Consider the following 27,274-nt stretch of genomic DNA (forward strand, 5'->3'; position numbering starts at 1 on the left):
GGAACTATCTGCCCATAAAGTTAGCGTCATAACTGATCTAAGGACCCTTTATGGTGTATTGCGAATTTCCACAGCTGTAACAATACATTATATATATATATATATATATATATATATATATATATATATATATATATATATAAATACACACACACACACTCTCCTCTTTCTTCTCACTAACTCTTCATTGGTGTGTGTGTGTGTGTGTGTGTGTGTGTGTGTGTGTGTGTGTGTGTGTGTGTGTGTGTGTGTGTGTGTGTGTGTGTGTGTGTGTGTGTGTGTGTGTATCTCTATTATAATACCAAGCTTGCACACTAAAAACTCGGCTCGCCGTCACACGATCCCTATGAAATTGCTGTGGCACTTAGCGGACATGCCGACAATGTTTGCGAAGTCTTGGCGTTCCATATTACCACTTGCATTTTGCACAATGCGTATTTTTGTCATTCCCCATGTACGGTCTGTCGTCTGCTACCAGCTATGTTGTACTGCTATCCCGTGCATGTGAACGGGTATCGCAAGTGTGTGTGTGTGTGTGTGTGTGTGTGTGTGTGTGTGTGTGTGTGTGTGTGTGTGTGTGTGTGTGTGTGTGTGTGTGTGTGTGTGTGTGTGTGTGTCATGGCACCTGCCCTCGTTTTAGTTAAGAGTGTACAAGAATTATATTGGGATAACTCTGCTCTTTGTCTGCTTTCGTAAGTTGCTTTGTATTATTGTCGGGCCCACACTTTTCTTCCTATCCCTGCTTACCTACAACAAACAACATTCACTGTACCACATATATCTTTCCTTGCCTGTCTGTTAATAAATTATTGGAAGAAATCCTCCCAGCTCGTTTTTGTCTTTTCTATCATTGATCCAGCATGGTCCGTATCCTAGCCTAGCCGGGACTTTATTCTCAACGATCCGTTCCTTTTAGCCGGTACGTCCTTGGCAATGTCGCTCGGCTGCATCTGATCTGGTAAGGTGATCCGGTTAGGACAAGGCGTACCAAGGGTGTGCCCCCCGGTAATTAGGTCATGTGATTAATTAGGTAACCCGGTTAACCCATAGATGGAGGACCCTAGGTCACGTGGTTGAGTTATTGGCGTTCACGGTCGGTTAGCGACCTGCAATTGCACAATGGCCTGCAATTCCGGAGAGTCTGGTGGGAATCCGAGATAGCTTCCCCCCTGGTGGTCTTCTCACCTGACCCCCGGCCTGCTACAATATATATATATATATATATATATATATATATATATATATATATATATATATATATATATATATATATATATATATATATATATATATATATATATATATATATATATATATATATATATATATATATATATATGCACACACAGTATATACTGTAAATATAAAAAGGAGTCACAGTGATTGAATTGAATAATTTCTTTTTAGTCTTTCACTGCTTTGTAGTACACCAAGCCTGGTGTTGGCTTAGTGATTAGGGTGGCGGCTTGGGATCCTAGGGTCCTGAGTTCAAGCCCCGTTGGCTGCTGAATTAATATACACCAGGAGGTTGACTCAGCCTGTCATCCTTCCGAGGTCGGCAAAATGAGTACCAGTGTACTGGTAAGGGGGACACTGCATCAGCGGCATAGCCGCGTCCCAACCAATGATGCAACTGGCAGCCACAGGCTGCACTCGATAGAGAGAGAGTACACAAAAGGACTGACTTTGTTTAAAGCATACTGCTTTTGGCTGATAAAAACCACCATTTAGCCTGGTTCATTGTTGCATTTCCAATCTCTGTACTTTCAGATATTATGCTCTCATTGTCACGTATTCGGTCCAGTCATTGGGGTTTCTGGTATCATCTTGTACACAGGTGAATAGTTTGTGAACAAACTGAGCATGCTCGAGCAAATTCACATTCTCCACATACGACTGCTTTAATTGACTAAGAACAGATGGAGAAATATTTTTAGCAACATTTTTTCTAATTTTGTAAAAGGCAATGTATACATAATATGAAGAACAAATTATATCGCAAATAACTTGAAGCAACATCTGAGAAATCTTATGAGAGTTCAAATATATCGCCCAGACATCATTCAAATAACTGCGAATAATAAGAAACAATTACCAGCCTGACCACTTGCAGCTCTCCCAAAATTCAACAATGATGACACCCGAACTGAAGCGCACCTACTCACAATCTCAGCTAAAATACAAAACCAGCTGACCCGCCTACATTGCAAGCGTTGACACGTTGACAAAGTTCCCCTCCGACTCAATTTTCTAAATTACAGTTTTGAACACCACTTCTAACCCTGATTTTGCTCTCGAAGAGATCTTGAGTGGAGAGACCTGCCCATTTGCATGGACCTTCTGGAATTACAGTTAAGTTACTTTGCTATCAGAGATTACAAAGTAAAAAAAAAAAATACATCAGTGCATGGAAAAAGAGTTTGAAATAAAACATAGGCTTTCTTTTTTCTTCAGAAAATTGTTAATTTGCAGCAACATTTACATCAATATCGTTAAAGTCAATACTTTTTCTTTTTAATGGGTTGAATTGCAATGTTGTGAATCTCGATCTATCTGTTTAATGTTATTATATAATATTCTTTTATATCGTATTAGAGCAACACAAAAAGGTGATGATCAATATAATGTTGTATTTATATCCCAGGTATATAGGTAGTATTCTCTCTCACCTTTCCAAAATAAATTCTCATGAGATGTTTTTCAGATCTAATGAAAAAGCATGAGATACAGTATTTGGAAAATGTCTTCTCACCAAAAGCTCATGTTATTCACCACACCCACCCATGGTCTTTCCCATCTTTCATGATCCTGCCCCATTTATCAACCTGTAGCCGATCTCCTCTCATTGATGGCATAATTGGCATTGGCATGTGTCTCCCCACATACAACCCCACACCATTCATTGTTCAGCTTTTCTATGAGTCTTGAACTTTGTATAAAAAATTAAGTGTAATATTACAAAATGGTCTCCACTGATGTATTCAGATCCCTTCCAATGAAAACTACCAGCACTCTTCCCAACCCGGGTGGAGGGGAGGGGTGGGGAGGGATTTCTTATCAGACTGGCTGATCCGATGTTGCAATCAGTAATCATGTGTCATCAAGTTATTCTGAGCAAATGGATTGTATTACAGCATCTAACAAGTTGCACTACCTTCAGTGGAAGTCATTTCAGAGATCAGCAATGTAAACAGTTAACCAAAGGATTAAATGAGTAAAGAATGAGAAGGTTTTTGAAAGCAATGACAAATGAACAGGTTTGTCAATGGCTCAGGCCCCATATGCTATTTAAGTGGCATGAAATTTTCATCCATTAGTATTGTGTATCCAATTATAGCTTCTTATCCCTACCAGCAGAGCAATTTTGGCCTGAGTCAGAGCATTACAGTTTTAATGAGTCAAATGTTAAAGATGCTGGCTGCAACTGACTGCTTCAGCAATGGAATCAAGTCCCATAACTAACATTCCATGTTGAGGAATGTACACTTTGTGCAAAATGCCCCAAAACAGGAGGCAAGAAGAGCAGCAAAACGAGATGAACTGGAAAGATGCAGTGCATAAATCGAAATAGCAGTCACATTACTCCACTTTTGTGGAGCTCAATCCCAGGGATAAAAAATATATATTTAAAATTTGGGTTTATACTGAGTTATAACTCAAAAAGCCTGGTGTTGGCGTAGTGGTTAGGGTAGCGGCTTGGGATCCAAAAGGTCCTGAGTTCAAGACCCGTTGGCCGCTTGAATTAATACACACCAGGAGGTTGACTCAGCCTGTCATCCTTCGGAGGTCGGCGAAGTGAGTACCAGTGTACTGGTCCTGGTGTATGCCCCGGTTAAAATAGGTGTACCCTATCCCTGTGTCGTAAGAGGTGACCAGGGTTGTGTCAGGAAGGGCATCCGGTGTAAAACTTGTGCCAAATCACTATGCGGATCATATGGATGATCCGCTGTGGCGACCCCTAACGGGAGCAGCCGAAAGAAGAAGAAGAAGAAGAAAGAAGACTTAGTTATAGCTCAAAATGTCTTCACACTTAATCAACAAACACCTCTTTTAGTCGGAACAGGTTTCATTCATTCATTTCATATGCAGCCTGAGGCAAGTTGCATCATTGCTGGGACCATGGCTGTTCTGCTGATGCAGTGGTCACTGTAGATTAGGGCAAGAATTTGTAATTTGTTCATGGTGCCTACAGTAGCTCGTCTACTATTCGCAAAGGAAATCGTGGGATCTTTAATATTCACCAACTAATGCTAGCAGATGGGACGCTCATTTGACGGCACATGCATTGATGGCTCGCCCTGCATGCAAGACACCAGGACGACAGTTTATAGCTGGGCCGAGATTGGAAACCAGAGCTCGAAGTCATCCTGCGAGCCACATAACAAGTGTTTTAAGCATTTGCAAAAGTGCCAAAGAATTGTGTTTTAATGGTACAATAGGTTTCATCAACTGAAAGTTGACAAATCAACTGAAGGTTGGTCTAGGCAGAAACCACATTCTCACCATAAATGTAATCTCACAAAATGTAAATTCCTTTAAAGTCGACAGACAGGTGATTATGCCAGGGTGCCAGCACACAATGGCACACCATTTTATGAAATACTGTGGGATCTTTGGACTGGTGGCTTTTTGTCCCCTCTGATGGATGGCATGCCCTGAGATAAAGCGCTCCCTTCTGGCACTTGGTCAGAATAGCTCATATATTTTAGTTTACTTAAAATGATCAGCAGATTTAACCCAGACGAGACAGCATCAATAGGCTGCCCCCATCAAACCGATGGGGCTCCCTAATTAGCAAATAACACCCCACCTCATCTCCAGACTCCAGCACATCCATCAATGAAGAATCTAGATGCATGCAACCAATGGGTTCACCCTCCAGCTGTGAAACCGTCGCTCATAAAGCGATGCAGAGCAATGGTTTTCTGGAAATTAGAAGAAATGTACTGTATTACATTCCACATAAAATGTAATTCCAAATAAGTTTCAAAGAAAAAAACCTATCAAGGTATTTCTTATGCATATTTTTCACAAAACCTCTATCGATCTATATCTCTACATCTCTACATCTCTACATCTCTACATCTCTACATCTCTACATCTCTACATCTCTACATCTCTACATCTCTACATCTCTACATCTCTACATCTCTACATCTCTACATCTCTATCTATATCTCTCTCTCTGCCTCTCTCTCTCTCTGCCTCTCTCTCTCTCTGCCTCTCTCTCTCTCTGCCTCTCTCTCTCTCTGCCTCTCTCTCTCTGCCTCTCTCTCTCTCTGCCTCTCTCTCTCTCTCTGCCTCTCTCTCTCTCTGCCTCTCTCTCTCTCTCTGCCTCTCTCTCTCTCTCTGCCTCTCTCTCTCTCTCTGCCTCTCTCTCTCTCTGCCTCTCTCTCTCTCTCTGTCTCTCTCTCTGCCTCTGCCTCTGTCTCTCTGCCTCTGCCTCTGCCTCTGCCTCTGCCTCTGCCTCTGCCTCTGCCTCTGCCTCTGCCTCTGCCTCTGCCTCTGCCTCTGCCTCTGCCTCTGCCTCTGCCTCTGTCTCTGTCTCTGTCTCTGTCTCTGTCTCTGTCTCTGTCTCTGTCTCTGTCTCTGTCTCTGTCTCTGTCTCTGTCTCTCTCTCTCTGTCTCTCTCTCTGTCTCTCTCTCTGTCTCTCTCTCTGTCTCTCTCTCTGTCTCTCTCTCTGTCTCTCTCTCTCTGTCTCTCTCTCTGTCTCTGTCTCTCTCTCTCTCTCTCTCTCTCTCTCTCTCTCTCTCTCTCTCTCTCTCTCTCTCTCTCTCTCTCTCTCTCCCTCTCTCTCGCGCTCTCTCTTGCGCTCTCTCTCTCTCTCTCTTGCGCTCTCTCTCTCCCTCGTGCGCTCTCTCTCTCTCTCTCTCTCTCGCTCTCCCTCTCTCGCGCTCTCCCTCTCTCGCGTGCTCTCTCTCTTCCCCCCTCCCCCCTCTCCCTCTGGTGGCCAGTCGGTCTGTGTGTAAGTGTCATGGCGGTGTGTTGGTGCGTGTTTTAACTCTGTGTTGTCCCTTGTGCTCTCTTGTCTCCCTTACCCAGCTGCACAGCTTTTTTTTGCACACAGAAAACAGCGTCTGCAATCTAAAACCCTCTTCTGCACATGCTGACTACCTCAGAAGGTGCATTTGACACCAAAAATGTAACAATAAACATTGTATATCGATTCTATAAATCACATTGTGAACACTGGATATATTGACGTCCGAACGAACCCTCACTTTAGAAACTTCGCGCGGTGCACGGGTTTGGCGAGTTCATTTTATTTAATGAAATGCTGCGTGCACCTAGAAGACAGGCTTTAAAGTTGAAGGGATCCTTTATGGTATGCAGCGACAGCCTGGCCAACAGTTCCTTATCAACCATTTAATTGGAGTGCTTGAATGAGTGCTTAAGCCACTTGCCGAGCACCCATTGTCGATAGCGGTGCATCATTCTGAGCGAATCGTACACTATCTGCGGACAATTTTGCTGCACCGCGTCATTCAGAGCGAGTGGTTCGTGCTCGGTCACCCTGAGTGAGTGGTTCATGGAACATTACCTTGAACGAGTGGTTCGTGCACCATCACCCTGAGCGAGTGGTTCATGATCGGTCACCCTGAGTGAGTGGTTCATGGAACATCACCCTGAACGAGTGGTTCATGCTCCGGCACCCTGAGCGAGTGCTTCGTGCTCCGGCACCCTGAGCGAGTGCTTCGTGCTCCGGCACCCTGAGCGAGTGCTTCGTGCTCCGTCACCCTGAGAGAGCGGTTCGTGCTCCGTCACCCTGATCGAGCGGTTCGTGCTCCGTCACCCTGATCGAGCGCTTCGTGCTCCGTCACCCTGATCGAGCGCTACGTGCTCCGTCACCCTGAGCGAGCGCTTCGTGCTCCGTCACCCTGAGCGAGCGCTTCGTGCTCCGTCACCCTGAGCGAGCGCTTCGTGCTCCGTCACCCTGAGCGAGTGCTTCGTGCTCAGTCACCCTGAGCGAGTGCTTCGTGCTCCGTCACCCTGAGCGAGTGCTTCGTGCTCCGTCACCCTGAGCGAGTGCTTCGTGCTCCGTCACCCTGAGCGAGTGCTTCGTGCTCCGTCACCCTGAGCGAGCGCTTCGTGCTCAGTCACCCTGAGCGAGCGCTTCGTGCTCCGTCACCCTGAGCGAGCGCTTCGTGCTCCGTCACCCTGAGCGAGCGCTTCGTGCTCCGTCACCCTGAGCGAGCGCTTCGTGCTCCGTCACCCTGAGCGAGCGCTTCGTGCTCCGTCACCCTGAGCGAGCGCTTCGTGCTCCGTCACCCTGAGCGAGCGCTTCGTGCTCCGTCACCCTGAGCGAGCCCCTCGTGCTCCGTCACCCTGAGCGAGCGCTTCGTGCTCCGTCACCCTGAGCGAGCGCTTCGTGCTCCGTCACCCTGAGCGAGCGCTTCGTGCTCCGTCACCCTGAGCGAGCGCTTCGTGCTCCGTCACCCTGAGCGAGCGCTTCGTGCTCAGTCACCCTGAGCAAGCGCTTCGTGCTCCGTCACCCTGAGCGAGCGCTTCGTGCTCCGTCACCCTGAGCGAGTGCTTCGTGCTCCGTCACCCTGAGCGAGTGCTTCGTGCTCCGTCACCCTGAGCGAGTGCTTCGTGCTCCGTCACCCTGAGCGAGTGCTTCGTGCTCCGTCACCCTGAGCGAGTGCTTCGTGCTCCGTCACCCTGAGCGAGTGCTTCGTGCTCCGTCACCCTGAGCGAGTGCTTCGTGCTCAGTCACCCTGAGCGAGTGATTCGTGCTCCGTCACCCTGAGCGTCATCAGAGACTGCCACAGTGATGACACAATGTGGGACTGCAATGAAGCTGATAAGAAAGATAAACTACAGGAAATGTGTGGAGAAATGCAGAACTTGAGCCTAATCTGTGGGCTGAAAGCTACCAAGCTCTTTCAACAGTGTATGATGGAAATGCGGATGTAACTCACACCTGGTTTTTGGCAGTATGAGCTTTGCTGATACATGCAACAAGTCCATCCTGGATCTGATTGCGCATGATCACAACACCATCCAGTTTGAGTATAGCTACACCTGCTGCTGAAGAACCACTGATAGGACATTTTGCTGCCACTTCAACTTGGAAAAGGCAAACTGGGAAGGATTTTCTGTTGATTTTCAAGGTACCATTAGAAACAGCATGTCGATGCCAAAGAACTACGACCTATTCCAAGCAGTGTACGATAGTCTGCAAACATAAAAACATCCCACAAGGTTGTCATAAGCCCTTCATACCTAGCCTAACACGTTACATCACCCATCTCTCCAAGATGTATATGGAAATTGCTTCCAGAATGATCCGATGATACTACTGAAGTAGATAAACAACTCACAATGACTCATCAAAGGAAATCTTGGCAATCTCAGACTGAGCTGGCCAACGTGACATGTAATAACAAGAAAGCTTGGATGACATTGGCAAATTTCACCAATGTTCTGAGCAAGGCACATTAACACAGCCTGCTGTTGGAGGAGCCGCTTCCGGATGGAGTACTGCTCTCCCTTCCGGGCTGGTGCTCCTGCCTCCCACCTTTCTCGGCTTCACACTGTGGAAACCAAGGCATTTCGGCTCATTGGCATCTCCCGATGAGGCCGAGTCTTTGGGCCTCTCACTCTCTCACCAGGCAGATCGGTGGTCTTTCTGTCTTCTACCGTCTCCTCTCCGGTCTCGCCCCCCCCCCCCCCGCTCTGTCTGCGATTTGTCCAAACCATATTTCTGCAGGGCACTCAAGTTCCGCCAACAACACTCTTCTGGTAAAAGTACCAAAATCACGAATCACTGATCACCTTCACTCTTTCATACCTCTTTTTCCCCGCCTTTGGAATAAATCCCTTCACTCTGTTCAATCCCATTCTTCCCTCCAGGCCTTCAAAACAGTTGTTCACCACCACCTCTTATCGTCCCCCATTCAAATCCTCGATCTTTTCTACCCCCATTAATCCACCCCAAACCGACCTTCAAATTCCCTGCTTTCCTTCCTGAAAGTCCCTATAATGTCCATCTTGTATACCCCATGTTCCCTGCCCCCATCCCTCTTCCTTCCACAGATATCCTAATGTCTCTGTTCCCCACTGTTTTGTCCTTCCCACTCCTGCCCCTCTTGTCTCATGCCCCTCTTGCTGTGTGTTGTGTGTTAGCTCTCATACGAGCCTCGACAAGGTATACAAAAAAATACAAATAAAAAACACTGCAAATATTATGGCAAATCAGGATGTGCATCAGCTGCTACTGAATGGAAAAAGCACTACAACTGCTAGCAAACGGCCAAGACTTCAATTGCATCATCATATGACTCAGTAATACCCAGAACTACCGATGCATTTATACACTGAAGAGCTCAACAGAGCCATTGAGGGAGAAAAAACAAAATAGGCAAAACAAGCAAGCTGGCATGACATCATAATTTGGAAAGATTCAACAGTGCAGGCCTAAGATGAACACATTCATGCCATACTTCAAAAAGAGACCATTTCCTGTGTGTACTAGTCGTGTATTCAGATGTCTAATACTGCGCTATATACATCTCCAAATGCCATAATTGATAATTTTTCAACATGAATTGCTTTCTGCTTTAATCCATCAACCACATATCAGAAATGAGATTAACAGCATATCTTTCTGGCCTCAAAAAAACAATGAAATAACTAAATATCAGGTCAGGTCAGGTATGGGAGCATGCGCCAGAGCAGCGCTTCGCTGCTTCCACTTTCCGCCGGTACTCCAGGGGCCTCCGTCTGGCCATCCCCCAAGCAGATGCCTGGCCCATCCCCATCTCCTTGAGATGCCGATCAACCTGCTGCAACCACGAGGCACGTGGTCGGCCCATTAGTCTCCTCCACTCATGAGGCTTCCTCGCTGAGAGAATCTGGTGAGCAGGATTCGCATCAGGAAAATGAGCCACATGTCCATACAGCCGCAGCTGACACTCACGGACTATGCAGGTAACAAATCTCATTTGAGTCTCTCTCAGCAACCGCTCGTTGGAAACAAAATCCGACCAGCGGTAGCCAAGGATTCTCCAAAAGAGACCTGGTACCAAAGGAATTAAGTCTCCGTCTCAGATCCCTGGTCAGAGTCCAAGTCTCATATCCATAGAGCAAGACTGGAAGCACCAAGGACCTGAAGACTCGGACTTTCATCCTCCCGCACAGGTACCGGCAGCGCCACACCCCATGATCCAGTGAATCCATGACTCCACAGGCCCGACCCAGACGACTATTGACCTCTGACTCACAGCCAGCTATTGACCTCTGACTCACAGCCGTGGAAAGAACTAAATATCGTTGCCTGTAAATGTAATAATTCCAATAAAGTAGGATGTGAGTGTTTGATCGATTGTCATATTGCATACATGTACAATCATCAATATCTGTTGCTCTGATCAATATGTAATGCATGTTATACAATACATGTGCCCCATTATCCATCTATAATTCCAGCAATGTGTGTGTGTGTGTGTGTGTGTGTGTGTGTGTGTGTGTGTGTGTGTGTGTGTGTGTGTGTGTGTGTGTGTGTGTGTGTGTGTGTGTGTGTGTGTGTGTGTGTGTGTGTGTGTGTGTGTGTGTGTGTGTGTGACCACTGTTTCTCGACAACCACTGGTCCGATGTAATTGAAACTTGCCAGGTATATTGCTGGGGCCCAGAGTATGTGCCGTTTCAAGGTTTGATATTAATCGGACAAGTGCTTCCCAAGTTATGGCCATTTATTTACCAACCAATGACAGGACACGTTGTTGCGTAGGCATAGCCGATGCGCCATTTAGTTACCAATCACAGGACACGTTGCTGCGTGTGCATGGCCGTTAGGAGAGAGATCCTCAGCCGCGTTCCCCATTACGGGTTACAACGTACAGACTTCCGGATAGTGATGACACTGTATTCTAATAATTTCTCGATTTCTTATGAGCATTTATAGATAAACACAATGCCCCAATCCAGTCTTCGTTATTTTTTTTTATTATTATTATTATTTTTTTTTTGCACATACGTTTGTTTATTTATTTATTTATTTTCTCTTCTCTTCTCTTCTCTTTGTGTTTTTCCTTGCGATGACATTGCTAAAAGGCAAAATACATTGGCGCTAATTGAATAATTGGCCATTAAAACTAAATTGCGAATAATCGTAACTGCGATATACGAACTTCTGGACAGTGAGGACTTAACTTCCGGACTTCCGGATAGTGACGATTACTGTATTCTTTCTCGATTTATCGACACTGTATTCTTTCTTTCTCCATTTCTGTAATTTCTCGATTTTCTTAAACACAGTGCCCCAATCCAGTCGTCGTTTACAACAGCGAATGAACGAAGCTGCGCGTCGTGCACGCGCAATGGAATCTAACGAAGCACGAGCTGCTCGCTTGACATGCAACGCACGTACGGCCACACACGTACGGGCATGCACTAGTATGATGAATATCAAGGGAAAAGGAATAAGTGGTGGTGTTATTTTTCACATTTGAGAGTTGCATTTGTAAGTTTACTCACAGCCAAAATGCAACTGCAATATGCTGGTTCCATGAACTCTTGTGAGATAAAATGCCATGATTGATGTCATTTCAATATTTGTCGCACTTTTCAGAAGCACTTCCCCAACATAAACCGGGGTCTTCTAACAGTACTAAGAAACCTAGGGTGCCACGAGCATACACTTATTCACTCACAGTGGGTGGCCAAGCAAGGTTTTTCCAAAGGACACAGGTAGACACAGGCTCCAATGCAGACAGGCCTCCAGGGAGAGCAGCATGGGCAGCATGGAACAGCCCACAGCTGCTGTACCCTGAAGAAAGAGGAAAAGAGGAGTGAAGCAGGGTGAGAAGAGTTTCTCTTACTTCTGCTGCTGATTCGACTTCTTCTCCAACTAAATTGCCTCTGCCCCCCTGCATGGCCCCTTTCATCACCTCCCATGCAACCAGACCCACAGCACCCGAGAGTTCCTCCTCCCAGACCGGCTCCGCGAATCATGCAGAACAAAGTTAACGCTGCGGTGACATCATGCAGGCAGGCTAGCATCACGGTACCCCTTGAATTGCAGGCCGCAGGGAGGTTTCAAAGGCCACACACGGGGTACAGACCACCAAAATCCCTTCTGGCCCTACTCCATCCTCACATTACATGGTTCACAGAGATGCTGTATAAGCCCATTGCATATAAGGGGATAAGTTCATCAAATACAGTTTCTACACAACAAGAATGGAAATTCCTTGAAATCAATTTATATGAGTTCCAAATAAGTATCTGAGTCAGAATCACCTTATCCCCACATGTACTGTGCTCATAAATTTTTAAAGAGCAGTTCATGAAAACCCATAGAAAAAAATGCTAAATGGCCAATATGGAAACCAAACTTGTTACAAAATGTTATAAATTAAACCCTCCAATATTGCGGTGGTTAGGTACTTGGAAAATGCCGTGATAGTTAAAACTACAATCGTGGAAACCAAGGGCCAATGGAAAGAGGGGGGTTCAGTTCCAGGACTTCAAAAAAATAGAGGAAGATTGACAGCAGCCCGAAATAAACACATAAATAACTAGAAGGGTACTCGGTCGAGTGTATACCTCTGCCCCATAATGCCTGGTCCACAAGAACATATCTGGCCCAATACATTTTTGAAATATCGTTTTCGAGCCCTATCTCTCAATGGTGAAGAATCACAAAAAAAATTCTGGTCGTCGGATCCAGATTCGGATCTTCACAAAAATCGAATAAATTTGTCAAGGTTACACACCCAACCTGTCCAACAAGTTTCATCGGAATCCGTTCACAACCTTTTGAGATATCATGCTATATATTGGTTTATCACTATCTCTCAATTGTGAAGAATCACTTATCGGATGCGGATCCATATCTGGATCTCCACCAAAATGGAAGCAATTCTTCCTTGTCACACACCCAACATGTCCACAAAATTTCATCTGGATCCATCAACAACTTTTGAGATATGCTGCACACAGACAAACAAACAAACAAAGAGGAAGATGTGCAGAGCATGATACTGGCAAAATCCAGAAAACAAATTTGACCTCAAAAATAATTGCTGGTTGAATTAAATGACCAAACATGCAGCTCCTCTTCAAATTTCAAGTGAATCAGAAGAAAATTGACAATTTTAGAATTTTGGCCTATGTTGACCTTTCGGCTCATGTGAACCTCCAAAATAATTGGTGGTTGAATTCAGTGACCTGAAATACAAATCCGCTTCAAATTTGAACTCAATCGGATGAAAATTGGGATTTTATAAATACCACCTCAGTTGTTGACCTTGGGTCTATGTTGACCTTTTGGTCGATGTTGATCTCAAAAATAATTGGCTCGTTGAATTCAGTGACCTGATCTGCAAATCCTCTTCAAATTTCAAGTCAATCGGATGAAAATTGACAATTTTAGAAATCTGACCGATGTTGACTTTTTGGCCAATATTGACCTCAAAAATAATTGGCGAGGTGAATTCAGGGACCTGAAATGAAAATCCTCTTCAAATTTCAAGTCAATCGGATGAAAATTGAGGATTTTATAAATCTAGCCGTTGTTGACCTTTTGGCCGATGTGGATCTCAAAAATAATTTGTGGTTGAATTCAGTGGCTTGAAATGGAAATCCTCTTCAAATTTTAAGTCAATCGGATTAAAATTGAGGATTTTAGAAATACCACCTTAGTTGTTGACCTTTGGCCCATGTTGACCTATTGGTCGAAGTTGACCTCAAAAATAATTGGCTAGTTGAAATCAGTGATGCATTCAGGTCTTGGCTACCAAAGCTACATGTAATCAGTGACAAACATGACACAATCCTGACAACGGACATGACCAAATGTGTTTATTCTCAACTCCCTCCTCAAGAGCTAACTTGGCAAACTTGTGTTTATTTTCCTTCATACTTTGTTATTTTGGTGTGGATCAAATCCATCTATGTTAATAAATTGTTTCAATACTCGTTTCATTTGATTTGGGGAATGGTTTGGGATATGTCTTGCTTTTGGAATGGTACTGTCCATCTTCCCCCCTCCCACAATCCTGGCCTCGTTTGGTTGAGTCCACATTTACATTTAATATCTTTTCCTAATAAAACGGTTAATATATATATATATATATATATATATATATATATATATATATATATATATATATATATTATTTTTTTTTTTAATTTGGGATTGCGTGCACTAGCCCAGAGACAAAGGAACTTCCTTGTGTTGGAATCACCATCATGGCTTCAGCAGTTATTGAGGTAAGTTAGGCTACAGTTTTACATTGTTTTGGGAGGGGAAGAACCACAAGGAGAAGAAGAGGAAGAAGAGGAAGAAGTACAAATTGGTGTTTTAGCAATGTTTTCTGGCATCTTTTTAAGTCTTCGTAGTTTAGAAAACACTCGAGAATAAAAGTTATGGCTTATAAATGTTTATGACTTCACTCTTTAGGAGTTTGTGTACATATTTGAATGGGTGGCCATTTTTTCCCTGTATCATCACTTGATTATGGAGTACTCCATGATAATTAATCAAAAGGCTTCAAGGAATGCGACCACAGCGGTAAGTTCCATCAGTGTGACCACTCCTCATTTTCATAAATGCCAAGGTGAGCAAATGAAAAAAACCAAGAATTCACAAGGTTTCGGAAAAGCGATGATTATAGAAAACCTATACGCCAAGAAAACCTAGAGAAAACCAAGACGCCAAGGTGAACAACGAATAGCCAAGATATTGTGAAAAACGCCAAGGAGTGGTCACACTTTAGTTCCATGTGCGCAATTTCAAGGGCAGCCTTCTTGGATTGCAACGCTGAATTGACAATTTTAGAATTTTGGCCTATGTTGACCTTTCGGCTCATGTGAACCTCCAAAAAAACAACGCAGTTATGATTCGAATCGTTGTGCGTCAGCCTTTTAATAGGCAACGTCACGACATCGTCGGCGATGCGTGCAACGCGCTATGCCTAAGTTAGACTATCGTTGGGCATCGGTTGTGTAGGCCGACAACAGGTTCAGCATTCGTTGGTATAAGTTATCTATAACACAACGAAACGTTCTGTGTCCGTTACCAATGCGTTATACATAAGACCAAGTCGCTATGAATAAGTCCGAATCTTTAAAAAAAAAACATCAAAAGTTCAACGTAAGCCAGCGTTTTGCTACATTTTAATACGTTGCCATCGCTGGCTAAAACGTCAAGGTGTGACCGGGCCTTAACATCAAAATAGGACTGTGAGTCCTGAAGCTCACGTGGATTAGGAGCAACAATCACTCAAACACCCACAGACCCCCTTAGACCCTGATGTTTTTTTTTAATGCCGTGAACAAACTTTGGTACATCATGCATGAGTGATTAAGGTTGTAGTCAAGTATCATCAAAATCGTGCGTGTAGTTTCGGAGAAGAGAGCAAATACTTATTTGAGGGGGGGGCTCAAACCCACCGCAGACCCCCTTAATGAGCACAGATTTTGATGTGGTCAATAAACCTTCGTTAGGCATCAGATATGAAGCTTGTCGCCAAGTTTCATCAAACTGACTGACTCACTCACTCACTCACCTATGGACACTGCTCGATCACATAAGCTCACTGGATGAAAGTCCAGGTGAGCTAAATATGTAGTGCCAAGTTCACCTCGATTGTATCTTCTGTAATGTAAATTCTTTATTGTAACTTGGCCCTTCCTTTGTTATCATATATTTAACCAGCTGAACTATTTTTCCTATTAATGCAAGTTTGGTGTTTTCCTTTTTATATTAATGTTTGGTACTTATTATTAGCTTCACTTGTTCCCAATGGGACTGGGAGAGGCTCTTGTAATCCATATGCGAGTCATTCAGTAAGTGTGAATCTGCAAGAAAATTTCCTTTAACAGAGATCGTTCATTATCAGATCTACTGTAATCTATATACCCAGAATGCTCTCTCATGCTCTCATAGTGTGTTGGCACCAACACTCCAAAAGCTGCATGAGAAAATCCACATATTTAGAGTATTAGGTTCAATTCTCGGTGGAATCTGATTCAATTAAAACTGCCAGGTAAGGCTTTGCATTGTTAAATGATTCTATCTTGCTTATCCTCATCTGGTATATTTCAAACCTCGTCAACTTTCAAGCTTCATTGCTTCAAGTAATAATGTAACAATAATTAAAAGGTTTGTTCACAAAAGCACGAAATATCATGATCAGACATAATCTTTCTGGACTACAGTATTTAGCTACAGGCTCATATTTATCTTTTTCAGCCAGATTTTCACCTCACATTTCTATATTTTTCCAGTGTTTTCCAGCTCATTAAGAACTTCATAATCAGTTTCCTTGTAAAGTAAAATGTAGTAAATGAACTCATCTTTAGGGATGTTCCATGAGACATTAACGGAAGGTGATGCCTTTGTTGTGCTCTTGAAGTCCTGAAAAATACTATTCTTTTCTTCATGGTGCAAATTCGTCACCTGCAAAGACATGGGAGGAACTTGTATTTCAAATATGAAGTTTAAAAATAAAAATTCCAATGTGTAGGTATGGCAAATAGTTAGCTTGCTCATTTTCCGTAGGTGTAGGCTATGAGGCTCAATTCCCAGTAGAATCTCATCCAATTAAAACTGCCATATGGTGCTGTGCCAGTTTGTTTGTCATAATAATGCAATAATCAAAACTCGAAGGGCACTCGGTAGAGTGCGTACCTCCACGACACAATGCCTGATCCAGTCGAACATATCAGACCCAATAATTTTTTGAAATATCGTTTTTGGGCCCATCTCTCAATGGTGAAGAATCACTTTTAAAATTAAATAGTTCTCGTATCTCGATCCGGATTCGGATTTTCACCAAAATCGAAACACTTTGCCTTTATCACATACCCAACCTATCCACTGAGTTTCATCCGAATCCATCCACAGCTTTTTGAAATATCATTATATATATATATATATATATATATATATATATATATATATATATATATATATATATATATATATATATATATATATATATAGTTACGAATCTGGAAGCCATTTGCACACAAACAGAGAGCAGTCCCCGCAGTTCAGTTATTTTGATAAGTATGTGTTTATAGTTAGGATCCCGTCCTTCTGTCTAATGGGTTCATTTCATGTGTGTGCTGCGGGTTTCTTTATAGTCAGGTTTTTACATTAAATATCCCCTTCACTTCTTCGCACCACCGACTCCATTGCCCACGTGTTTTTGGATGAAGGTGTGGGCGGAGCATCCATCGCATCAGATCGAGGCTCCACTCCGAGGCAGGGCATGGAGCGTTTCCTCCAGCCAATGGGCGAAGGGCGAGCAGGGCCGAGGCACTCCGGCCAATGGGAGGCCAGAGTGCCGGGAACTACTACAGAGCCTCCGAGACGCCCCAACACCCCCCCCCCCCGAGATGCCCCGTCCAATCAGGAGGCTCATCTCCTCAGGGCTGACTCCACCCCAGCCAGATGAAATGTTCGCCCCATCAAAAGGGAAGAGTAGAGTGTGAGTGATCGTGGCCATTTTTATGCTCTAGGAAGAGCGTGAGAGCAGTGATCGTGGCCATTGCTTTTGGTCTGCAATCGTGGTCTGCGGTCGTGGTTTGCGGTCTTTGGTGGGGCTTCTCGTGGTGGTGGTGGTGGTCGAGCAGCCAGGATCCTAAGCTGAGGATTCTCGTAGTGGTGGTGGTCGAGCAGCCAGGATCCTAAGCTGAGGATTTAGGGTCGTGGGTTCGAGTCCCACCGTGGTGGGTTGGAGACGGTGTGACCACACGAGGCGGAGAGTTACCTGGCCAGGCTCTGTTCCCCCAGCTAAACTATCCTCCTCGGCTGGAGGACCGAATAAAGACCCGACGGGGTCCATTTCTTTTAGGTGTGTGTGTGTGTGTGTGTGTGTGTGTGTGTGTGTGTGTGTGTGTGTGTGTGTGTGTGTGTGTGTGTGTGTGTGTGTGTGTGTGTGTGTGTGTGTGTGTGTGTGTGTGTGTGTGTGTGTGTGTGTGTGTGTGTGTGTGTGTGTGTGTGTGTGTGTGGCACCAGTCTGTTAGGTAGATTGTTTAAGTGTTTTCTTTTCATTATACATTGCATTTTATTCGGTTGTAACTCTGCTTTGTGTCTCCCTTCCCGATTATTGCCCCCATTATAAATAAACCCCCAATTGTTAAATGTTCCAGTTCATTGCCTGTCGTTTCTACCATTGACCCAGCATGGTGTGTATTGGTAATTAGGCAGGCCGTGTGCCGTAACTTGTCATTTTGACCGACGGACTTTGGTAATTCTGCTCGGTTACACTGGACCGAGGTCGCTAGAGCGACCCGGTTCGACAGAGTCCGTCGAGGGTGTGACTTCCCCAGTAATTTGAGGAAGTGGGTACTTAAGTATATTGAAATTTGGCTATTAACCCTACCCCACGCTGTCAGAGATTTGGCGAGCATGGTCCTTAAGTAACCCGTGACTTTCGGAGTTGTCCGAGAGTCACGACCTAAATTCCGGGTGTTCGGTGGGAGACGGCTCTACTGCTCCACCTGGTGGCCGCTCCTCGCCACCGACCCCCGCCCACAACAATATATATATATATATATATATATATATATATATATATATATATATATATATATATATATATATATATATATATATATATATATATATTACACATATACACATATACATCGGTTCAGGACGATCTCTCAATGGTGAAGAATCACTTAAAATTATCGGATCTGGATCTGGATCCGGATCTTCACCAAAATTTAATCATTTCTTCCTTCTCACACACCCAACGTGTCCACCAAGTTTCGCCCGAATCTGTCAACAATTTTTTGAAATATCGTGGTATATATCGTTTTTGGCCAGACCTCTAAAAGGTGAAGAATCACTTAAGAAATTCTAGTAGTCGGATCCAGATCCGGATCTTCACCAAAGTCTAACCAGTTAGTCCTTGTGACACACCCAACCTGCCCACTGAATTTCATCCAAATCTGTCCAGAACTTTTTGAGATATCCTGCACACAAACAAACAAATAAACCAATGTCACCCCCAGGGTGACCAGTATCTTGCCAAAATGTGAACATGAGTGACTTATTTATTCGATTAAAGTTACTCAAAAAATAAGGGTTTCGTCGACCTTGATGCTTGACCTTTTTGTGACCTTGACCTTAACCTTTATATTTTCGTACGGTTAATGGTATCTCTCCAGGACCGTTGTACATGAAATATCATAGTCCGGGAGCCAACCGATCAAAATTAAAAAAAAATTGCCCGGTCTGCTATAAAATTTTTGTGTTGATTTTCATAAAGAGACACCCTTTGAGTATATGAAAACCAATGTTGGCAATGGTGAAACTCTTGCGCAACAACACAGTCAACACTTTTGCGAGCCCCCTCTGATAACAAAATGTTGGCAAAAGCGAAGATGTAGGATGGGGGTAGGGGTAATTCATATTGTCCTAAAATCATAACCACTAAACCTATATACACAAATGACCCCTCATATTAAAGAGGAGTTCATTTCCTATATCACAATTGGTGTAGATTTAACCTACCTTCAATTGACAAGGTTATATGTCAAACAACAAAAGATTTATGTAACTCAGAAATGCTTGACTATCAATGGGGTCAGGAACAAGAACATACTTTTACATGCCATGGTTTTAAGGAAGATAAAATTAGAAATGGATTAACACAATATTGTGACATGAAACATCCTCTTCAGAGGAAGAGTCACTCTCTGAAACAACTCCACCACATGAACCTCTGACCAAGGCATATGCATGTCACTCAGCAAGGCACAGCAGCCTTTTGCATGAACATCGTTTCAGACATTTGGATAATTTGCACATGCAAGACACCGTTTTGTCTATGTTTGGCTTGGCTGGCTTAGACATGAGAATTGGGACCAGTTTTCCATTGATAAGGGTTCTGCCAAATGTTGTGGCTGGGGGAAGTGCTCGGTCACTGAGATGTGCACGTCTATACAGAAGCAATTGATACAATGCTCTTAAAACAAGGAAGTAAAACGCATCTTCTGTTGCTGGCAGTGACCTAAGGTCTAATTTTGAAGAGACAAACATATGCTGCCTGAGGGTATCCAAACAGCTGAACCCTTTTTGGCCATGCAGAGCAGTCCAGTATACTCTGGCCTCATCAATGACACATTCTGTTGCTGCCATTTCACTATCTCTTCCAAAATCAACAAGGTGGGGAAGGTTTCCTATCAGTCCCAGAGAAACCTGTGCCGCTCTTCTTTTCACAGGAACACAGGTATCATCCCAACTGACTGGAAGAGGGGCCTTGTTGTCCTTCTCTGGAAAGGGAAGGGTGATCGCCAAGACTGCAAAAACTACCGAGGGGTGACGCTGCTCTCAGTGCCGGGCAAGGTCTTTGCTCGGATAATTCTTGATAGGGTTTGCCACCATCTGCTTGAGCACCAGCGTCCAGAGCAGTCAGGCTTTACACCAAAGAGGTCAACGATTGACCGTATCCTTGCACTTCGTGTCCTCACCGAACACAGACGAGAGTTTCGGCAGGGGCTGCTTGCAGCCTATGTTGATCTCTGTAAAGCGTTCGATTCAGTGAATCGGGATGTCCTCTGGAGGATTCTTGGTCTTCGTGGGGTGCCACCGAAACTGATCGATCTGATGTCTGAACTCTACTCTGGTACTGAGAGTGCTGTGAAGTGTGGTGGTACCATCTCTGACTTATTTCCAGTTGTTACTGGAGTTCGTCAGGGATGTGTACTTGCCCCCACACTTTTCAGCACTTGTATGGACTGGATTCTAGGGAGGATGTCGGAGAGATCAGTTGCGGTGCATCGTTTGGCAATGTCAAGATCTCAGACCTTGATTTTGCAGATGATGCAGTCATCTTTGCGGAGACTTTAGACATCCTCTTGGGGGCCCTCGAGGTGCTGAATGAGGAGTCGGAGCCGTTGGGATTACGGATTTCTTGGGTCAAAACTAAGATCCAGGCTTTCGGTGACATCTTGGATGCTGCTGTCCTGTCTGTGTCTGTTTGTGGTGAGGATGTTGAGGTCGTGGAGAGATTCACTTACCTTGGCAGTGATATTCATGTCTCCGCAGGTTGTGAGCCGGAGGTCAATAGACGTCTGGGTCGGGCCTGGGGAGTCATGGATTCACTGGATCATGGGGTGTGGCGCTGCCGTACCTGTGCGGGAGGACGAAAGTCTGAGTCTTCAGGTCCTTGGTACTTCCAGTCTTGCTCTATGGGTGCGAGACTTGGACTTTGACCAAGGATCTGAGACGGAGACTTAATTCCTTTGGTACCAGGTCTCTTCGGAGAATCCTTGGCTATCGCTGGTCGGATTTTGTGTGTCCAACGAGCGGTTGCTGAGAGAGACTCGGATGAGATTTGTTACCTGCATAGTCCGTGAGCGTCAGCTGCGGCTGTATGGGACATGTGGCTCGTTTTCTCCTGACGCTGATCCTGCTCACCAGATTCTCTCAGCGAGGGAGTCTCATGAGTGGAGGAGGCCAGTGGGCCGACCACGTGCCTCATGGTTGCAGCAGGTTGACCATCATCTCAAGGAGATGGGGATGGGCCTGGCATCTGCCTGGGGGATGGCCAGACGGAGGCCCCTGGAGTACCGGCGGAAAGTGGACGCAGCGACGCGCTGTTCTGGCACATGCTCCCATACCTGACCTGACCTCTTCTTTTCCCCTTCTGAATGGGTAGCTCACTGTGTCACATCCACACAACACATATGTGCACAGAAGTGTAGCTGCGACATCAAGAGGATTTTCTGGTACTTCTTGCTCAACACTTCTACCAGCTCATGAATAGGTAGGTATTGATTCTGCCGTTGTATCCAGAGTTCTTGCAATGTGTTCAAGCAGCAGAAGTGATATATACACAGCATAATTATGTCTGTATCTGTTGCATGCACAACAGCTCGATGGTGATCAAGATATTCCACACAATATGCAAGATGAGCAATAATCCTTGTGTCTGCCTCTTCATGTTCTTCACAAGGTAAGTCCAGAACTGAACTTGATACTGATGTGATGGAAAGAGTGTGACCTTTGTTTTCCATCATACTACCAAGAATGATGGTCACTCCATCTGGAATAGCTTCAGGACTCTCACAAAGGGAAGTGCCAATGAAGTTCTGAAGATTTCCTTTATTTCTTGGATTCTTCATGAATAAATTCCAGTCCGGAATTTCTAGACTCTTGGATGGTGAGAATTGTCTTGCCTGGTCTGTCTGGTTTCTCCTCTGCTGCTCATCACCCTTCAAAGTATGGCTATCATCAAAATCATACTGATCACCAATGATGTTGACACAGTTGCACATTTCAGGTTTCAACTGCAGGATACACCTGCTTGCGAAGATACAGCTGGGGAAGTTCACCAAATGTTTTCGCACCCATTTTTTGGTATTTATTTACAAATGCCATTGTGTCTACCAGATAAACTGTGTATAGGTCACTCTGTGGTAATGATGGCAGCTGTAAAACAACATCCTGCTCAGCTTCAGCAATTAGCACTGCCACGAAATCAGACCCGTTGCCTTTGCGCATTACAACCCCCTGTGCTAAGCGTGGATCAACCTCAAACAGGGATGATGGATAGTCTGTCCACTCATGGGAAAATGCAATCTGTCTTGTGACTGGGTCGGCATCTCGATAGAAACACAGCACACGTGTAGTTGCAGTCTCATCTTGATAGATCCTGATTAAACTCTGTTTCCTTGATGGTTTTGATTTCTTCTGTGAGGAGAAAGTTACCAGCTTCAGTGGTTCAATCTTAATAGAGACCACCTCTTCTGCTTTCATAATGGCTTCCATGCCCTTAGCTTGAGCATGGACCAAGTCTTTTGAAGCAGCCTTCTCACTAGTTGCTCTATTGAGCAGAACCACTTGGTTGTTACACTGGAATGGGTTTATCATCTGCTGGCATATCACTTTCTTGATCTCCTCAACATGCATATGTTCTTCTGTTGCCTGCTTCTGTGTTTCTCCATGATGAGTAGATTCCTGTTGGCCTAGATTAGCCATGTTCTCTGATACAGCTGTGAGAAATGGTGCTGTTTTCACATATTTATCTCGAGCAGCTGGTGCCTGAGATATGCGTTTGAACAGAGATGTCTTCCCTTCATTGTTGTATGTCTGCTCCAGGGCCATGTCACTCCAAACACCATTGAATTTTCCTTTGGAAGAGTGAACTGTGAAGTACCCAACCTGGATCCAGCAAACCTTAACCGAACTGTGTTCAATAGAGTAAGAGGATTTTGGGGGTAGGGGTAACTTTGGTTGACAAAAATGTTAATTTTCTCTTTAAAAATTGATAGAACTCAATCAAATTTGCTGTTTTAATTAGCCATGGATACCATGTTCATATCACATTAAGAGAAATTAGTATTCTAATGCAGCATCTGCCTATGATAAGAAAAGTTCTAAAGGCCATCTTCAAAAAACGTTATTTTTAAGGCATTTTTCACAAAATTATGTACTTTTACGAGGTTTACTTTCACAAAGGCAATTTTTTTTGTCATTTTACAATGCACTGATTGAATTCTTACATTTAGTTCACATTTATTTTTCATGAATGTGATTTTTTAATTTTTTTAGAAATTTTATTGACAATTGCTGTTTTATCAAATTTTTCAAATCTTCCTCAAACAAAAACGGCCGCCAAAATTTTTCGCAAGAGCTTATGAATTGCCAACATTGGTTTTCATGAACTGCAAACATATATCTAAACATCCTGGGGGTGTAAAATTTTATAGCAGAGGCTGTAAGGTCCAACCCTAAAACAGCCTCGTACACAGGTTGGCTCCCGGACTATCAACAGATTTTGATGAGAACTGAGGAAATAAAATTTTCATGAAAAATCCGTTTTTTCGTCATGACGTCATCAAATGACGTCATAGCGTCAAACTTTTGACAGATATGGAAAGCACTTATCAAGCGCTTTCATATGAGGTATTACTCTATATGGTATCTAAGATTTCATAATTTGACCTTGGGGTCAAAAACTTTCGACCTCCAGCGCTAACCATGAAAGTCAAGGCCAATCGCCACAAAAAATTAATCAGCTGAGCGCCAGACCATGAACTATATTCCCATGAAGTTTGAAGATGATCTGATCAAAATTACTCAAAAAATAAGGGTTTCGTCTACAAAGTGACCTTGACCTTTGACCTTGACCTTGAAAATTTTATGCGCTGAAAGGGACCTCTATAGGACTCTGATATGCGAAGTTACAAAAATTTCCAATGATAACTGTGCTCTGCAGAGTGATCGATACGTGATTACAGACAAACAAAAAAAAAAACATACAAGCTGACTAACATATCTTGCAAAAACTTTGTTTTGGCAAGATAATGAAATTGCTCGTTGAGCAAGGAATTGCCAGAATAACTTTGTCATATCTCAATGATCTCTGAAAAAACAAAAACCTGGAAATCAATTTGGTTCTTACAAGTCGATAGTGCTACTGTTTAATGAATGTTTATAGCACTTAGTTTGGTCATGATCATAACTTGGAAGTCAATCGGACTTAAAATGGCGTTTTTAATCGCAATTTGACATTTTTGACCCGACCCCCTGACATTCGACCCCCGACCGCTAAGAAGGATGTGGGTGTGATACCCCAATGAGACATATGGTTGGATGTAGAATTGGAAGATGCACATTTTGGATTTGGTTTGAAGTCGATATGACCATTTTATCAGACGTTATTGTGAAAATAAGAATTTCGGTTTTTTGGTGACCTTGACCTTTGACCTAGATTCACCAAAAACGACAAGTGTCTAAGTTGGACCATGGCCGACGTCTGTACCTAGTTTGGTCATGATCGCTGAAACGGTGTGGCTGCTACAGGGTAAACAAACACACAAACAGACAGACAGATAGACACAGAATGACACACACAACCGACCAACATAATTGCCGAAATCCGAAGGATTCCAACATAATTGCCGAAATCTGAAGGATTCCAACATAATTGCCGAAATCCGAAGGAAATCCGAATCCTTCGGATTCCAGCAACTAACAAGTAAGATGTCGTCGATACTTGCGAAATCCATAAAACAAATTTGACCTTCAAAATAATTTGTGGTTGAATTAATTGACCATATATGCAAATCCTTTTCAAATTTCAAGTCAATTGGATGAAAATTGACAATTTCATAAATCTGGCCAATGTCAACTTGTTGGTCTTGTTGATCTTTTGGCATATGTTCACCTCAAAATACTTCTGCATTGAATTCAGTGAACTGATATGCAAATCCTCTTCAAATTTCAACTCCATCCATCCATCCATCCATTTGGACAATACTCTGTGCAGAGCATTGGTACTGCCAAAGCAGTCTCCTTGGCTATTGTGCACAATCCTGGACAGGTCACCACTCCAACACAGGATACCAGCAAGCTGGCACTCATTTTGCCGACCTCAGAAGGATGAAAGGCAGAGTCAACCTCAACTAGTATTAATTCAACAGCCGAGTGGGATTTGAACTCAGGATCCTAGGATCCCGTGCCCACCACTCCATCCATTAAGCCAACACCAGGCATAAATTTTAACTCAATGGGATGAAAATTAAGGATTTTAGAAATTACACCTCAGTTGTTGTTTGGCCAATGTTGACCTTTTGGTCTATGTTGACCTCAAAAATAATTGGGTGGTTGAATTCAGTTACCTGAAATATAAATCCCTTCAAATTTCCAAGTCAATCAGATGAAAAATGGAGGATTTTAGAAATCTCACTTAAGTTGTTGACCTTTGGCCTATGTTGACCGCATAGCATGTGATAACCTCAAAAATAATCGGTGGTTGAACTAATTGACCAAATATACGACTCCTTCAAATTTCAAGTCAATCAGATGAAAATTGACGACTTTAGAAATTCGGCTTATGTAGACCTTTTGACCTATGTTGTCCTCAAAAATAATTGATGGTTGAATTCAACAACTTGAAATGCAAATCCTGGTCACATTTCTAATCAATCGGATGAAAATTTAGGATTTCAGAAACTCGACAAAGTTGTTGAGCTTTGGCGTATGTTGACCTTTTGACCTTTTTTTATCTCAAAAACAATAGGCTTCTTGCTCATGATGAACTTTACCAATGTGGTGAAGTTTCGTGAAGATCAGTTTTAAATTGTGACCTGTAGGTGATTGACATACAAAGAAACAAACCAACAGATAGAATAACATACAAGACCAATCAATATTCGTGAAAAAAAAAACTTCAATTTTTGCAAGTAACAAACAGATAGACAGGGGTGAAAACATAACCTCCTTCAACCTTTGGTGGTGGAGGTAATAATGTATTCAATAGTCTGGCACCTCGTCGAACTCTCCAAACTCTCTGCCTGTAGCATCCAAGGCCGAATGGGCATCCTCTGTCGTACAACACAGGCGGAAACATAAGTATTTAATGGATGTTCCCTTGAGAGTTTTGGTAAAAGTTTCCCTTGAAACTTTTACCAAAACGAACAACCAGTCAGTTTGGAGAACTCTCGCCAAGTGGCTTAAGCACTCAAGCAAGCAATCCAACAAAACAGTTGTCAAGAAACGGCAAGTTTGGCACGTGATTTACAAAAACATTGAACATACACCTCACGGAGATGCCCGAAATGTCAAGCCACAAACGACGCTGACGTCTCCGCATGTCTGTAAGCATTGCAATGTACCCAGCGATACGTAGCAATGATGAACAGGCATTCGATAATATGAGTGAGGAAAGTGAAAACAACAACTTTTTCGTTAAGACATCGTTGCGGCCTGTTCCAAGTCAAGGCGTGGTTCAGCAGGCCAAAAAAACATGGCGGCTTCAGACCCCTGCGAGGTTACCTAGGAAACACCTCAAGACCCAGAGAGCGAGGTGGCCGAGGATCGCCTGATGAAGGATATAATTAAATAAGACCGTTAATTACGTCTTCAAAAGGGGTGTTTTAATTAACCCAAACATCCAATTTTCACTCGTGCACTTCCTTGGAGTCTTCTTAGTGCACATGCAAAGTTTCAGGCTGCTAGGTTATAAAAGTATTTATTAATTTCGAGTCTAATGCATTTGGAAAGGAATGAAAAGGAGTTGTCAAGGCAACTCCAAAATTCAGATTATGATCTCATGTATCCCTCCGCCCGCACACCCTCTCACGAAGGTGACACCATTTTTCTCGGAATAGTTGATCATTTTCGAAATAAATTTTCTGCTGAATAAAGAAAAACATCGTTTCGAGTGCATAAACTCACGAAGTGTGATCGATATTTGTAGTCAAACACTGCAAAAGAATGTACAAATGCAAAGTCTTCGAGATCAACATCCAAAGGCAGCTTGTTTATGAAAGATAAGAGATTATCGCGACCCGCCG

At 43.5% G+C, this 27,274-nt stretch overlaps 1 protein-coding gene and 1 long non-coding RNA gene across 7 annotated transcripts in view; both read right to left on the reverse strand.

The window, feature by feature from the left end:
* Positions 1-14,050, reverse strand: part of LOC147015791 (sodium-dependent phosphate transport protein 2B-like) — a 110,009-nt gene extending 95,959 nt beyond the window's left edge. For 3 of the 6 annotated variants that reach the window (XM_085848302.1, XM_085848306.1, XM_085848304.1), the window contains exons 1-2: positions 11,656-14,050; positions 4,811-4,925 (exon numbers count right to left, since the gene is read on the reverse strand). The gene's annotated coding sequence lies outside the window, so the exon portion shown is untranslated. Of the gene's footprint in view, positions 1-2,095; positions 2,249-4,810; positions 4,926-11,655 lie in introns of those variants that run through there. The other 3 variants (XM_085848301.1, XM_085848303.1, XM_085848305.1) reach the window with 3 other exon arrangements.
* Positions 14,051-14,117: 67 nt separating this feature from the next.
* On the reverse strand, positions 14,118-26,732 carry LOC147015793 (uncharacterized). Its single transcript, XR_015049860.1, has 3 exons — positions 26,517-26,732; positions 26,206-26,302; positions 14,118-16,409 (listed from the first exon to the last, which is right to left on the reverse strand). It is a non-coding gene; the product is annotated as an uncharacterized LOC147015793 (long non-coding RNA).
* Positions 26,733-27,274: the final 542 nt, after the last annotated feature.

This window comes from Eptatretus burgeri, chromosome 12 (assembly GCF_056783735.1).
Source record: "Eptatretus burgeri isolate ZD-2024b chromosome 12, Ebu_testis_v1, whole genome shotgun sequence".
NCBI classification, from domain to species: Eukaryota; Metazoa; Chordata; class Myxini; order Myxiniformes; family Myxinidae; genus Eptatretus; species Eptatretus burgeri.